The 12,395-nt window shown below is 44.7% G+C and overlaps 1 protein-coding gene across 6 annotated transcripts in view; it reads left to right on the forward strand.

The window, feature by feature from the left end:
- The window catches only part of ST6GAL1 (ST6 beta-galactoside alpha-2,6-sialyltransferase 1), a 107,992-nt gene that overhangs the window by 16,110 nt on the left and 79,487 nt on the right, over positions 1–12,395 (forward strand). For 5 of the 6 annotated variants that reach the window (XM_019669203.1, XM_019669240.1, XM_019669185.1 and 2 more), the window contains exon 2: positions 8,537–8,675. The gene's annotated coding sequence lies outside the window, so the exon portion shown is untranslated. Of the gene's footprint in view, positions 1–6,869; positions 6,943–8,536; positions 8,676–12,395 lie in introns of those variants that run through there. The other variant, XM_019669196.1, reaches the window with a different exon arrangement.

A 12,395-nucleotide genomic window follows, 5' to 3' on the forward strand; every position in this document is an offset into this window, starting at 1 on the left:
GGGAATCGGAGGAGGGGTACAGACAGGTTGCTGTCCTTTTGTTCTTCAGTCTAGTTGTGGAGGATGTCACTTCACTGGCCCATGTTGGTATTGTGATCATTGCGCTCTTCCCGGGTGAGGCAGATCGGTTGCCGGCCCCTGGATGGCCGCTCAGGGTGGCTCACGGCAGCTCACGCCAGCTGCCGGCTGCTCATACTGTCTGCCAGTCACACACGGTAGCTTATGGCAGCCTGTTGCAGCCCCACTGCAGCCTATGCCATCGCCGGCGACTCAAAGCAGCCCAGCTCCAGGTCGAGCTGTTGTTCACCATCTTAGCTGTAGAGGGTGCAGCATCACTGGCCCTCATGTGGGATCCAAACCAGCGGCCCTGCTGCTCAGAGCTCGTGCTCCCAAGCCAACTCTTAGCCAACGAGCCACTTGGCTGGCCCTCTCTTCAAACTTTTACACCTCCCCTCCTATCCTTACTGTAAGTTAAGAATCTTGTTTCCTACATAGGTACCTGATCAAATAATGGCAGAGGAAAACTTTCACACCTTTCCACTACCAAATCTATGCCCAAGTATTCTACTGCTGCCTGTTACTCTGGATGACAAATTGTTTCTGCTCCTATTTAAGACCAGTCCCTCTACTTGTCCTATACCCTGTTCCCTTATTTAGGACGTGACTCCAGCAGTTCTCCCTTCTCTTTCCAATGTTTATCTACTGGACCATTCTTCTCTCTCTCTTTCTCGCTCTCACCCTCCCTCCGCTCCCTCTCTTTTCCTCCTTCCCTCCCTCTCTCTCCATCTATGGCTGTGGTTTTTCTCACCCACACACATATATACACAGGTACAGCTTCTGACCTCATCTACCCCTCCAGCTACTGCCTCATTTCTCTGCTCCTTGAGAGAGTCATCTATGCTTGCTCCCTGCAGTTCCTCTTCTCTCATTATTTAAACCCAATCACTGTTTTGCCTCCATCACTCCACAAAAACTACACCTGTCAGGTTCACCAGTGACCTCCATGTTGCCATAGCCAATGGTCAAACCTCAGTCCTAAATTTGATTTATCAGCAGCATTTTATATAGTTGATTATTCCATCCCCCAGAAAAAAAAGTGTCTTCCCTTGGCTTCGGAACATCACTCTCTTTGTTTTTCTTCTCACTGGCTTCTCCTTCTCAGTATCTTTGTTGGCTCATCTTCACGTGTTCACTTTGAAGTGCCCCAGGGAGCAGCCCTTGGACTTGGCCCCTTCTCACTCCCTGATGATCTCCTACTACCCACATGCTGACAAGCGTCAATGATAGCTCCATCCCAGACATTTCCTCTGAACGCCACACTCAAATATTCAGTCATCTACTCAACACATTTCCTTAGGTGACTAATAGACGTCTCAATGATGACAAGTCCAAAACTGAACTGCTGCTTTTTTTCCAAAACAGCCATCATACTTCAGGAAACAACTTCTTTCTAGCTGCTAGGGCTTAAAATTCCAGATTCACGCTTGACTCTCATTCTCTCATGCTGTATCCACTCTGAGCAAACCATATCAAATGTACTTGAAACGTAACTCAGGAAACTGACTGCTTATTTGATCCACCAAATTCATGCTGGTCTAAGACAGATCAACTTGTACTTTTAATTTTAGAATAGCTTATAACGAGGTCCCCTGCTTTCATTCTTGTGCCTATGGTCTCTTCTCAAAATAGCAACTTAAGTGATCATTTTAAAGATGTAGTATTATGTCATTTTCCTGCTCAAAAACTAACAAAGCCTCCCCATTTCACTCAAAGCCAAAGTGCTTAGAAGGGCCTGCAAGGTTCTGCATGGCCCGGCCCTCGGGTCCTCACAGACTTCACCTCCTTCTCTTTTCTGCTTCTTCATTCTCTTTCACTTCATTGACCTTGCTCTGTAAACAGAAAGCACATTTTTACCTCGGGACCTTTCCACTTGGTATTCCCTTCAGTTGGAACACCCCCTTTTTTTTTTTTTTAATGTATTCTCATTATTTATGCCTTCTCTTCTTTCGGGTTTCTATTTAAGTGTCACCTTATTAGAAAGGCCATCCTGACCACCTCATATAAAATAATAATCTGTTGCCTACCTCCTCCCCGCACCATCCCTGACTTTCTCTCTTCCTTTTATCCTGCTTTCTTGGTCTTCAATGGCATGTATGGCCATCTTACTAACATACTCTGTGTCTCTTTTTACTAGGAAGTTGTGTCTATGAGGGCAGGGACCACATTTCTTTTGTTCATAATTATTTTCCTAGTACCCAGAGCAATGCTTCAGAAATAATATGCATAATACATAATTGCTGGCTGACAAGTCTTCACAACATCTCAAAATTAGTTGGAGTAACCCACAATTTATAGATGTGGAAACTGAGCCTCGAAGAGGTTACGTAACTTTTCTAAAATAGCACAGCTTTCTAGCATAACAATGGGACTCAAACCTTCAAGTGACTATGCCGTTACACTGTCTCCCTGTTGAGCCCCAGCACCCACATCTCAAACTGCCTCACTTTTCCCACATCTCATAGACAATGGAGGTGAAGATTTTAAGAAATAATACAAGAAAAATTCCGAGAACTGAATGACATGGGCTTCTAGACAGAAAAACTCACTTGACTGCCCAGGGTTATGAATGAAAAAAGACACACACCAAAGCATAGCATTATGAAAAAACAGGGGAAAAGCTTATAGACAGAGGAAAAAAAACCCCAAATTGATTATATGTAAGAATAGAAATCTGCTTCTTGGGTAACACTAGAAGCTAGAAGACAATGGAGCCATACCTTTCAAATTCTGAGAGGAAATTATTTCCAAATTTATATCCAGACAAATTATTAACCACATGTGATGCTGGAATAATGGCATTTTCAGATATGAGCCATCTCAACTATTTTACCTCCGATACATCGTTTCTGAGGAAGGTACTGTAGATCTGTTCCTCCAACTCTAGGGAGTAAATTAAGACAGTAGAAATGGATTTTTCTTTTAAACCCAGAGAGCCACTAGCTCAGGTTGGAGTAGGAGGATAGAAGTTTCCAGAATGGAGAGTTTTAAGAAATTAAAAACAAAAACAAACAAAAAAAACTGTTAGAAAGTTGAGGGCTGAAAAAAACAACAACAACCAAAAAACTGTTAGAAAGTTGAGGGCTGAATTAGTGATGGATACTGATAACTAAGGAATGTAGAGGAGAGAATTTAATCAGAACACACCACATGACTGAGCTGCGAACAGTAATTTACCTGGTTATGATAATGTAACTTCTAGTGTTGACTTAATAAAAAAATTGTATAACTATATTAAGAAAATGTGGGAAGTGTAAGAGATATGTGGGATGGTGGTAAAAGAAAGCTAAATCTTCATTTTCTGTAGTAGGAAGTCAATGAATAATATTTAACATTGAAAAAAAAAGCTGTATAAGCAAGTTTTTTTAGATACACTGAGGTAACTAGATATGAGTTAACAACTCATATAAGTTGACAGTTGTTGCATTTGGGCAACAGAAATTGGGGCATGAAAGGGGGCGTGGCAGGACCTGGAGTCATGTATGTATATTGCTTTGACTAAGAAAAGGACTTAGTGTCTCCCCATATATCCAGATTGGCACCTCAAATAGGCACAATGAAAATGGAGTGATTGTTTGTTGTAGAGAACATAGTAACAACACAGTCACAGAAATGAGGAGAGTTACCCTCCTTTGGGTATTTTGCATATGGCCATGGCAGAAGAACTTTCCTTTTTTGGTTCCCTGAGAATGAATTTTTAGTTTTTAAACTTTTATTGGGGAACAGTGTGTTTTTCCAGGACCCATCAGCTCCAAGTCAAGTAGTTGTTTCAATCTAGTTGTGGAGGGCGCAGCTCAGTGGCCCATGTGGGGATCAAACCGGCAACCTAGGTGTTATGAGTACTGTGCTCTAACCAACTGTGCTAACCGGCCGCCCCTCTGAGAATACATTCTTATACCATTTCTTTTTTTGCCAGAACCTGTGTTTTCAGTGTTCAACTCATCTTTAATTTCAGCTCCCTTATTGACAGAACTTGGCCTAGCTTTATCCTAACACTGGAAGGAAGGAAGGCGTTGGGAAGGCAGGCCAGTTGTGGGATTCTGGCCTAGTCACTTAACAGTTTTGTGCCTGGGCTCGTTTCTTAAGCTCTGTTTCCTCACCTGAAAATGGAGAAAACTCTTTTTGCCTCATAGGATTGTGTGAAGAATAAAGGAGTAACTTAGTACACAAAGTACCTGGCGCATAGTAATTGCTAAAGAAAATTTAAATTAAATATAAAAGAACACTATGGTTAACTCTTGGTTTAGGAGAGGAGCCCTGTAATGTTGGCTCTGGGCCCTACAGATGAACCATTCTGATGTGGCAAGAGCTCTGGGAGATGAAGGGAGTGCAGAAATATTCCAGGAAGTTTTCTGGTTTTAGCAGAAGTTCTTATTGTATTTTGGGGACAGTGTCTTCTGATTTGACTGCAGAGCTCTGCACATTTGCAGAGACCCAGATCCTGTAATGTTTTATGCACAAGAATCGATAAAAGCTCTTAGCTAATGTAGGTTCCATGTCCAAACACAATCAGAACCATTCCTCACATCCCAGATAATGTAGAATAATGGATTCAGGGTTAACAGGATTACCTTTTACTCTAAGACTCCTGTGTGCCTTGTGGCGATCACTCTTTTAAGCCAGGGACCTGGGGCCAGAGCTCTGCCTCTGTGACAGGCTAACACATTCTCTAACTCAAAATCGAGCCCTTTGGTAATGGTCCTCCTTGGAGGATGTTTACATTAGGGGATGCTGAGCTGTGAAATTCTTAGGATGCATGGTCTTGTCTCATTTTATGAACTTCTTCGGGTTCTTTGGTTCTTGGTGGGCTCTCTAATGCCTAGTTCTGGTCAGTGGTCTGTAATTCACACAATGTACACTTGAAGGAAATATGTGCTGGGGGCATGTGGGAGTTAATGAGGTCAAGGCAGCCTCTCATTTATTTGCTCTCTTCCTTAGAATCATCTTTTTTTTCTCTCTTTTTTTTAAAAAAGATTTTATTGGGGAATTGGGGGAGGGGAACAGTGTTGGGGAATTGGGGAGAGGGAATAGCAAAGCTGTTGTCCTTCAATCTCAGTTGTGGAAGATGCAGCTAGCTCAGCTTCAAGTCCAGTTGCAACCTGGCTGCCCGTCGGCAGCTCGTGACCACTCAGCTCAAGGTGCCGTGCTCAATCCCAGTTGCAGGTGGGCTCAATCCCATGCTGGAGTCGAACCGAAAACCTTGTTGTTAGGAGCATGTGCTCTCACCAGCTGAGCCATCCTGCCACCTGTTGGCAGCTCAGTGGCAGCTCAGCTCAGGCGCAGCTCACTGGCCCATGTGGGAATCGAACCGGCAGCCCTGTTGCTCAGAGCTCACACTCTTAAGCTAACCCTTAATCAACTGAGCCACTCGGCCAGCCCAAAATAATTTTTTAATGCTTCTGGATCTGACTGAGGGTTGAGGAGAAAGGGGATTAGCTGAGGAGCTGCCAGGGGCTGATAAGGTGGGGGGACAGTGCAGGCAGGAATGAGGGTAGGAGAGATAAAGCAGATAACAGGGCCTGAGAATGAGGAAGGGGGTAAGTAAAACTTTGACTGATTAGGCCTTGGTAAAATAGTAGGGAAACCAAATCTAGATGTCAAGCCAGTAACCCCTGTGGGACAGGAGGGAGGGCAGGGAGCTGAAGATCCACAGGTTATAGTGGGGTTGTGCATTAAATAGATGCTGCATTAACAACTTCAAGGAAGCATACGAGTATCTGTTTTTCAGGGACAGAGGGATGCAAGGGGACCCAGTGATCAGCTGCATGTTTAATGCTGATAGGAGGAGTTAGTATCAGCAACTTAATAGAAAAACCTTATAATAGAAAAATCTACAGTCTCTACAGCTGTTATTGTTTATTTCTCATGTTTCTTCAAAGCCACACCAGCTATCTAGGACTATCCCACCCAGTTGCCTCACCTTTTAAAAGCCCAGGTACAACATTTAGAAGGAAGTTAAGAAAAAAGGCTTTGAACAGTCATAATGGATGGCCAAAGCCCTACACTGGGTCATGGGGCATGGGTCATGGGCCGCTCTGCTCTCATGCACAGCCCGGTTAGACTTCAGTGAGCTGGAGCTAGCTGGGACCGCTGAGCTGCTCTAAACCCAAGTTCTTCAGTGAGTTATTGAAAGGATTCAGGGGATGTTAACAAAAATAAAAAGTAGGAAGTACAGACGAGCCTTGCAGCCACTAGAAAGCCACCAAGCATTTGGGATTGCACAGTTTCTGGTCTGCCTCTCCCCAGGCCGCTGCCCTGATTTCTTTGTAGGCCAGCTTCGTCTCCTTCTGCAGACCCCCACAGTCCCATTACTTGATCTTGTGCTTGGCATTTGCTTCTCACGATGCTCCCATTACCTTGCCTTTTGCTGTAGGGTCCACCACCAGCTCAACTTTAGTCTTTTTCATAGTCGCAATTTTGAAAGTGTCTGATTGGTCTAGCTTCCTTATTTATGTGGGAGTTGCTTTTAAATCAGAATTCCACTCTTTGTCCATCTGGGAGGCCCAAGTGTGTGAGTGGATGGGGTAGTGGCAGGTTGGGCAGGTAGAATGACTTGCCTGTTTGAGTCCCATTGGAGGTTTGCAAACCATCTCCCAAAGGATTTAAAGCATCAATAGAACCCCACATCCCCTCACTAGTCGGCAGATTGCTGTGGCTGAAGCGCAGGATGCATGGGGTGGAGTGGCAAGAGGGGGCTGGTCAGCTAGGAAGGGACATGAGACTTGGGTCCCTGGGGTCTTTGCCTGGGCCACAGAAATCCATTAAGTATGTTTAGACAGATTACTTGGTGAACGATCTATCTCTCACTGAAGGTTCGGCTTGGAGTAAAAGGAGGAAGATGAGAGGCTGGCTCGAGAGAGTTGGAGAGTGGCAGCCTCCATCCTGGTAAGGAGACAGATGGATCTGCAGCCCAGTAGTCCCCATTGCCTGAGAGCACCTTGCTCCTGTTCCCTGGGGAAGGCTCCTTACTGGCAGGCTCCCAGGTGGCTGCCAGCTCAGCTGTGTTTGTAGGTAGTGATCTCCCCACAGCCTGGCTCACTCTCCCCACAGCAGGTCTGGCTCCTGGTGTTTTGTTGGCATTAATTATAGACGGCAGCAAAGTGCTCAAATGCTGCAAGCAACTTTTTATTTTTCCATCTCACCTGATGCCTTTGTTGTTTGCTCTGAATCTTTGTTAGACCTTGACATTTCCATCCCCTCACATGACTTGTTTCAGCTTATTTCATCTGATGTTAGTGTTAGTTCCTATCGGCATCTACACTCTCGCAGGATGATGCTCGTTTGTGTGGCAGGGTCTCTTTCTCCTGGACACCGTCCTTGTGCATAACCACTCCTTCTCTGATCCTCAGTGGATTTCTCACTTTTCCCCTCCTTAGCAATTTTTACTCATGTACCCCGCCCTCCCCAAGCTTGATCAGGGGAGATCATTTTATTATCATGGATCTTACCTTAGACTTGCGTTGAGTTAAGTAGGGGCATGAAATATGAAAACCCACACTCCTTGAAGGCTACACTCATTTCCACCAAAAATGTTACACATGAGAAATTTGGAAATTTTTTCACCCAGCAATTTGACTTCTAAGACTGTGTGTTAAGGAAATAACCATGGATTTCCTCCAGAGATTACGTTTTACAAAGCACTATTTGTAACTAGCAAAAAACATTGGAAATGACTTAAATGTCCAGCCTTTGGGGATGGGGTACAATTTATGATATAGCCACATTGCCTGGCTTAATCACATCTTTGTAAAAAATATGGATAATAAAATAAAACCAGGAAGGGTGTGTTATCTGTAGTTATCTTGAGTGGAGAAAGAATAGGCATCATTTCTCCTTCTTTGGACTTAATTATATTTTCTAAAATTTCTAGATTGAACATAAATTTTGTTGGCATTAGGAAAAACAACAATTACTTTAAAAAGAAATGCTATTCACCCAGACAGCTGTAAAAATATATGGGTTGAAAATTTAGGCTCAGTTTAAAATGCTTCCCTAATAAATTAGAAATTGAATTCACATTTGTAACATTATAAATTACGTACTATAGGTCAAAGGGAGTCTGTGAACGAGTTTGATGTATTAGTTGATTCAAATCTAGCCTTGTCCACAAGCCTTATCTAAACTTAAGATGTGGGGCCGGAAGTGTAGTCTTCTTACTCTTGCTTTTCTTAAGAATGACAGCCAGCAAGTGGCACCAGGATTCAGTGACTGTAGTAGTTTGCTTTCCTTAATCTACGTTTTACTCTGAAATTGCTCAGCTCCAGAAGGAGTAGGTCTGGTGAATAGATGGCCAGTTGGAGCCCTGGGAGGAAGGCTGGCTCCTTCAGGTGAGGCTGTACTTCTGGAAGGGGCTGTGAAGAGGTAGGAGTGACCAGGGCTGGGAGTGGGAGGAGCGAGGGTGCTTACCCTCCTGAGTGTGTTAACATATGTGCCTCTGGTGCTCCGCAGGCAACTTTGCTTTGCTTTTTTTTCTGTGCAGGCAAGGTAGAGCCAATTGTGCAGGGCTCTGTAGCCAGCATTCCAGAGAGAGGCAGTGAAGTCATGGAGCCCAACTGAAGTGAACTGGCTGTCTTGAAACTGCCCCAGCCCTGGTGCCAGGTCTCTGTCCTAGTGCTGAGGTAAGACCCCTTGAGTCTCAGCTTGGAGACAGAGGGCAGAATGCCTCTTGTTGGTGTGTGTGTGTGTGTGTGTGTGTGTGTGTATGTAAGTATGTAAACCTCCTCCCCTAAGGCTCAGGAAAGAAGGAGCTGTTGTTCCTGGTTCAGTCAAACCACCCAATTCTACCTCAGCCCATTGGGAGGCAAGGTCATTTGGAGGCTAAAGAGGCTTTGGTTTTTCAGAGCAGGTCTTTTGGGATCTTAACAGGGAGTGGTATTTTCTCAATTGCTGGTGAAATGTGAACTCCAAGGGGAGTAAATTTATTCTCTAGATAAGACTGTACTTAATTCAGGTGAATGCTTAACTTAGGTGCACCTGTTCTGTTCTGCAAGGGAAGTCAAGCTCTTAGGAAGCGTTTCCTACCCTTCCCCTCCCTCTCCCCCTTTTTCCCCTCTCATCCTCTCCCCGCCCCCATCTCTCCCTTGCCACCCCTTCCCATCCCCCTCCTCTCCCTCACCCTCTGTCTCTCTCTCCAACCCAAGGGAACAGAGTGACAGAAATTATGTGGGGGATGTTATTGCAAAACATTCTACTAAGCTCACTAAAAAATGACTAATTACCTAGCTATGTTCTGATTATAAAGGTAATATGTGCTCATAGACATTTGGAAAACTACTGAGTGGAAGAAAATAAAACATGTCTGCAGTCCCACCACTGTCAACAGCTGTCCAGGTCATTTTCGTTAAGGTTAATCTTTAAGCTAAGCCCTCACAGCGTGTTGACTCTTCGTGCACGGAAATAGAGTGATGAGGCAGGAAGAACACTCACTCAGGAGCCAGGAGAACTTGCTTCTAGCCTGCAGTAGGTGCTCACTAAGCATTCCTGGAATGAATGAATGAGTGAGATTTCTGCTCTTATTAGCCCATCAGACAGACGTGAGGGTCCCATAAGACAGTGAAAATGAAATCTTTTGCATACTGTGAGGCTCGCGGCCCATGGAGGGAGGGGTTTAATTAGTGGAGAGAAATTGCTGGCAGTCCCTCTTTTGGCCCTCCCTCCTTGGGGGAGTCTGTGAATTACTGACAGCCTTTCATGAGAGCAGAGGAAAACTCTCCATTTACTGACCAACATTTGTGGCAAATTTCCTGTCTGGAAAAATCAAGACGTCTGTCAGAGAGAAGTGTGAAAAGGAAGCCCCAGCGCTACTATTTGTGAGAACTAGGACTGAAATTAGAGCTTTTGACTCATAAGTTCTAATGGGATGTGTGTGTGGGAAGTTGGAGGGGTAGAGGAGAAAGGGGACTTCCTGCCAAATGTGAAATTTAAACAAAAGCCTCTTTCTTCAAGGCCCTGCTGTCAGCAGATTAGAGCTAATTAAATTAGCATAATGGACCCGCATCCTCTGCCCTTCTCCCTTTATTTTCTGAACCTTTTGGGTCCTTCTCACCTCCTTCTTGTGTACCCCGAAGGAGGGGATGAGTGAAGGGGAGGCATCAGTTAAGCACCAGTTTACTCTGTAGAGTTGTAGTTGAGAAAATTATGAAGGATAACAGGACTGTAGAAGCCATCTGGTCCTACACCCTCATTTTAAGAATCCAGGTCACACAGCCAGTGATTTTCGTGCCTGTGGTGAAGGTATGTTCTCCTGGGGAGGCAGGGAACCAAGCTGAGGGGATGGGGATGGGGCACTGCCCTGGATGCCACCGTCATTGAGCCCTTGCATATGACTGGCAAATAGACATGGTGGATGGTGTCCTGGTGCCAGCCCTGGTTCTACCCTTCTCAGTCCGTCCCTTGCATCTGCTTCCACAGCCCCAATGCCTTTCTTGAGGTGACCCTCTGGTGTGCTTGGAATTAAGCCCCCTTCCTCACCAGGGGCTTGGTTCTCCAGGTCAGTGAAATCAGCTGAGATCTTTTTCTGAGGACCTTTAGGCATATGTATGAGGAAGGGAAGGGGAGAGTGTTGATTGAGCTCATGATGGCTCCAGGCACATGCTTTGTGCTCTGTTTGTATGATCTCATTTACTTCTGCAACAACCTAGCAAGGTGGGTATTTCTGACCCCTTGTGGCAGAAATAGAGATTGCGTCTTACACAGGTAAAGAGACTTGCCCAAGATCTCATAGCTCTTAAGCAATAGAGATGTAAACTAAGTCTTTTTGCTCTGTGACCTCTACAGCTTCTCAAAGTCAGTGCTTTTTACAGCAACTACTCACCCACATGGGTGGGAGCTCCCAAATCCAGTTTCAGCAAGCAGGGTCCCTTCTCCCCGGGAACATCATTTCATCTCTGAAGCTCAAAGTGCTTGGAACTTGACAAAGGGCCATACTGTTCCTTTCAACCCCAAGGACCCTACTCCTTGTACAGTAAAATAGCATTGGAGCTGGGAGCATCCCAAGTCCTTTAGTGTAGTTTTCTTCTTCACGTGATGGCCCAGGAGTGAGGTGGCATGCTGTGGCCCCAGGTTCCTCAGCCAGTTCAAGGCAGGGGTCTTCTTAGCCTTGGGACTCTCAATGCTCTCTCCAGGGGAAAAAACTGAGATGGATCTGTTTGGCTGTCTTCTGTGTTTGGGTTAAGAGATTATTCCTCTGGCATGAGAGATTTCATTTAATTCCATAGATATTTACTGAAAGCCTACTGTGTGCACACCCAAATATCTTGGCCCCTGTTTCGGCATACAGCTGTGACGAGGGGAGGAGCTCCCTATATCAGGACAACATATGACATACACCTTCTTCTAACTACTCATCTCTAGCCTTTCCTGAAAGAATTCTAACTGAAGAAATTATGTATCAGTTGGTCTGTGTGTCCCAGGGTTCCCAGGCCTCTGAAAACAGTTTTAAGTGCTCAACCTGCTAACTGGGGAACAAAGCGGTAAATGGGGTCAGGGTCTTTGGAAGATCCCTGCAGAGGGGTAGGGCTGATGTTCTATTTATAGAACATTCTCAAAATGACAAAATTATAGAGATGACAAACAGGGAGGGGGCCAGGCTAGTGTGACAAGGAAGGGGTGACATGAGGTTTGTTTCTGGTTTGTTTCCACTCATCATACTGTACTTTAGGTCCATCCAGGTAGTTGAGAATATCAATAATTTGCTCTTTTTATTGCTGAGTGGTAGCCCATGGCATGGATGAACCACAGTTTCACTATTGACCTATTGAAGGACAGCTTTTGGCTGTTACAGATAAAGTTGCCATGAACAATCGTGTATAGGTTTTTGTGTAGAAATAAAACTTGGTTTTTCTGGGATAAATGCCCAGGAATGTTGTTGCTGAGTTGTACGGTAAGTATATTTTTAATTTTTAAAGAAACTGCCAAACTCATTTTTAGAATGGCTGTACCATTTCACATTCCCACCAGCAATGTAAGAGAGATTCGCTTTTTCCGTCTCCTTACCAGCATTCAGTGTTATTATTTTTAGTTTAGTTCTAAAAGGTGGGCAGTGGTATCTCACAAGGGTCTTAATTTGCATTTGTCTAATGGCTAGCTGTGCGACTCTTACTCTGCTTCTCCGTTCTGACTGTGTGAATCTAGACCTCAGCCTGTACTTTTGAAATGGGAGAAGCTAGAGGACCCCTCCTACCATGTCTGGAGCTGCCCTGGAAGTCTGACTTCCTTTGTCATTTGATCAGATTAGCCAGTTACAGGAGAGCCTTCCTTCTTCATTGTCCTGTGTGGCTCCAGGAAGTTGATATTTTATAGAGCTTCACATTTTTTTTAAGCGGGGTTTTTGTTTTTTT

The sequence above is a fragment of the Hipposideros armiger genome, unplaced genomic scaffold, assembly GCF_001890085.2.
Source record: "Hipposideros armiger isolate ML-2016 unplaced genomic scaffold, ASM189008v1 scaffold_14, whole genome shotgun sequence".
Taxonomy (NCBI): Eukaryota; Metazoa; Chordata; class Mammalia; order Chiroptera; family Hipposideridae; genus Hipposideros; species Hipposideros armiger.